We start from the raw sequence: 4,137 nt of genomic DNA on the forward strand, positions 1-4,137 counted from the left end.
TGACACAGAGACAGACACATAATGCATAACACAAAACTTATAAATGCCTTGAAAATATATAGACGAAGAGCCAAGTAAGATCTGAGAGATTTTCGAACTTGTTGTATTTGACCTGGACTTTTAAGGAATTGAACAGGAAGAAGTGAGGAGCAATAGCAGAATAGCCTGAGCAGAAGCATGGCAGTAAAAAAGGAAAGAATGAAGAAGGAAGGATGAAGAAAAAAAGGAAAGAAGAAAGGGAAGAAATAATGCAGGGAATGGAAGGAAATTAAAAAAGGAAGGAAAGAAGAAAGGAAGAAAACAAAGAAATACATAGGAAAGAAGGAAATCAGACAAGTAAGAAGGTAGGAAATAAGGTGGAAGGAAGGAAACAAACATTCTAATAAGTGTCTATTATGTACAATGCACTGTACTAAGCGTTTTATAGACTTTATTTCATCTGATCCTCATAATGACCCTAAGAAATTAATGCTGTTACTGTTCCCATTTTACAGCTGAGGGGATTGAGTGAAACAAGTTTAATGATTTGCTAAGGGTCATCCAACTAGTAAGTGTTTGAGGCCATATTCTAACTTAGATCTTCCTGGCTCTAGGTCCAGGTCTCTATCCACTGTACCACCTGGTAGGACATGTACAGAAAAAGCTGAATTCAGTTTTGGTTGAGCCATAGATTATACAGAGGACTACTGTATAATGTATATTTATCAAGATGGATAGAAACAGATTGTAAAGGAATAGTCTCTTGAATTTATACATTAGTTAGGATGCAGTAAGGAATTATTGAAGGTTTTTGAAGAGAAAAAGATGATGATAAAACTGACCTATTACAGCATTTATCACTGTCAAAGTAACAATGATCATAACTGACACATTTTGTATTGCGCTTTAAATTTTCAAAGTCCTTTACATCTTGTCTCATTTTATCCTAACAACCCTATGGAATGAGTACAAAGTGAAAAGGAATCTAGAGATACAACCAGGCATAGGCATACACAAAATGTGCACAGACATAGAAATAGGTAGACATAGATATAAATTATATATGAACAGTATGAACAGGGGCATAAAGGCAGAAAATGTCATATGAAATGCACAGGCACATCCTAACCTTTCAAGTAGTTACCCTCCACAAATTCCCACATATTTTGAGATGGCAAATGGTCACATTTGAATCAGAATTGAACTCTTCTAAAATGTTTTCATGAAAAGCATTCTCAGGTGTTTTTTTTTTTTTACAACCTATATTTATTCTCCAAAGACAAATATTAATGAAGTATCATTTCTTTCCAAGTTTATGAAACTAATTTTTTCTCTGACAGGGAAAATGATGGGGAACAGAACATTATCTATAGACATTCAGCTAGATCAGTCAGTGAATAAACAATTATCAAGTGACTACTATATGCCAGACATTGTACTAAGTGCTGGGGATAGATATAAAAAAGATGCAAAAAGACAGTCCCTGCCCTTGAGGAGCTTACAATTTAACGAGGGAAACAAGCAAACAAATATGCATAAAAAAATTATGAACAGTACAAATAGAAAAGAGTTAAAACAGAGAAGGCACTGGAATTAAAGGAGGTTAGGAAATCTAGACAGAACACTAGATGGAATGCTGGACTTGGAGCTGGGAAAACCTGATTATTAGTCTTGCCTCAGACAGAAGTTCTGTTACCAAGGGCACGTCATTTAATTTCTCTCTGCTTCAGTTTCCTCATCTGTAAATGGGAATAATATTGCCACCCACATATCAGGGTGGCTCTTGTTGTTTGGCATTCATTCTTGAAGACAATGAGTAAAATCATGATGTGATATCTTGAAATTTGCATGTGAATCACACCTAAGTGAGGCAGAGTTGTGCAAAGTCATCAGCCAAGCACATATTGAAGTGATATTTGTGAAATGTTGGTGAACCTTAAAACACAATGTAAATGTTAGCTATCATTATCACTTAAATAATTTAATTCACTTTAATTTTGCTAACTCATACAACCAGGTTCAAAAGGGGTTGATATTGTTAAGAAACATTTAATAAAGGAGATGGTCTCACTCTTAAATCATTCTAATCAAAGTATATGCAGTATTTAACAGCATTTTATTTCAAGAATGAGAGCTACTTTTAATGATTATTGAAGAATATACTTTTTATTTAAATCTCTTATTCTGGCAGTGGGTGCAATGCAGACACGGCAGAGGAGAACAAGACATTGGTGACAGAGTTTGTTCTCACTGGACTTACAGATCTCTCTGAGGTTCAGATCCCTCTCTTCTTGGTGTTCTGAGTGATCTACCTCAAAACTATGGTGAGTAATATTGGGCTGGTTTTACTTGGTTGGATGGACTCTAGCCTTTACATGTCCATGTACATACTTCTCAGTAGTTTAGCTCTTTTAGATTCATTGACTTCCTCATCAGTTACCCCTAAGGTGCTGGGGAATTTCTTAACTAAGAATCAAATTATATCCCTTTGTGAATGCATGGCTCAATTTTATTTTTTTGGTGCCAGTGCAACCACAGAATGATTCCTGTTGGCAGTGATGGCATATGAGCAATATGCACCCATATGCAACTCTCTCCTTTATCCAGTGAAGATGTCCAATAGACTGTATTGTCTCCTGGTGATTGCTTCAAATGTAGTTGGCTTTCTTTATTCAATAATTCATGTGGGTTTGCCTTTCAGACTGACCATCTGCAAGTCAATTAGAATACATTATTTGTATTATGAAATTTTACAGATGTTTAAAATTCCTTGTACTGACTCATCTACTAAAACACTGGTGGTTTTTATTTTCTCTGCATTTATTCAATCTTTCACCTTTATGATTATCATAATCTCTTATGCTTATGTTCTTTCTGCTATCATGTGGATTAAATCTGAAAAGGGAAGGAGCAAACCTGCTCAACATGCAGTGCCCATCTGCTGTCTGTGTCCTTATTCTATGGAACTCTTCTCTTTACGTATGTGTGCCCTGGGTCTGGCACTATTAAAGATTAGGATGTAATGTATTCCTTATTTTACACTATCTTAATCCCTCTGTGAAACCATTTATCTACAGTCTGAGAAATAAAGAGATCCTTGTTTCCTTGAGAAAAGCAATAAAGAAATAGATGTTTTTTAAGTGTGGTCACAAACTCTTCATTTTTCAGTTTTTATCCAAACAAATTACAATATCCCTTGGTTCATTCCCTTTATTGAGTTTTCATCCCTTCTTTGTGCTTTCTTTCACTGATAAACTTCTGAAAAACATAACAAAAACTATAGACCCAATATTTCTATTTCCTCACTTAACCACGCCTGGTTTGGGTCCTCATCATTTCAAGTAGGTCATTCAGCATGGAAGGGTTATTAAAGTAATGAAGATCAGAATTGAAGCCCTACTCTGATGCAGACTGACAGGACGAGCACAGTTGGTCTTCCTAGCAGTGGAGGAAGTTCCCTCATAGGAAGTTAGCTATTCAAGGGGCAGAGCCAAGATGGCAGAGTAGAAAGATGCATATACTCTAGCATTTCCCCCACAGCCCACAAAATACCTGTAAAAAATGACTCTCAACAAATTCTAGAGCAGCAGAAGCCACAGAACAACAGAGTGAAAGAGATTTCTAGCCAAAGGTAACCTGGAAGGCTGACAGAAAAGGTCTATCCCACAGGATGCTGAGTACAGTGGAGCCTAGTCCTGGCTGTTCAGCATGGGGAGCAATAGCACTGGAACAGGCCTCCAGGGCAGAACCCCCAACAGGGAGGGTCCCAAATCCCTCAACCTGCAAACAACAAAGAAAGCTTCAAAGGTCAGTGTGAGGGGGGCTTTCCCAGTTGGGCAAGAGAAAAGTGGGGTCTCCTCAGCACTGGCCCGATGTGGCAGCAGAGGCATCAATAGCAGCAGCAGCAGCAGCAGCAGGCGGCAGATGGCCACTGTGGCCATAGAAGCAGCCTGGGTCCATTGTCCAAGCAGCTCAGCTTAAAGCCTCTGGGGGAATTGAGCAGGGGATCTGAACCTCAGCCCTGAGTGGTGGACCTGCTCCCACCCAGAGACCCTGGGGAAATTGAGCAACTGATCTGAATCTCAGCTCTGAGCACAGTCCTGGGGGAAGAAGGGGCACTACGACCCTCCTCTTGACAAAGGATTCAGAAATCAAGTA

General features: G+C 38.4%; 1 pseudogene; it reads left to right on the top strand.

Annotated features, from left to right (window-relative positions):
- Window positions 1-764: 764 nt before the first annotated feature.
- On the top strand, window positions 765-3,108 carry LOC140512437 (olfactory receptor 5AC1-like; annotated as a pseudogene).
- The last annotated feature ends 1,029 nt before the right edge of the window (window positions 3,109-4,137 follow it).

This window comes from Notamacropus eugenii, chromosome 6, assembly GCF_028372415.1.
Source record: "Notamacropus eugenii isolate mMacEug1 chromosome 6, mMacEug1.pri_v2, whole genome shotgun sequence".
Taxonomy (NCBI): Eukaryota; Metazoa; Chordata; class Mammalia; order Diprotodontia; family Macropodidae; genus Notamacropus; species Notamacropus eugenii.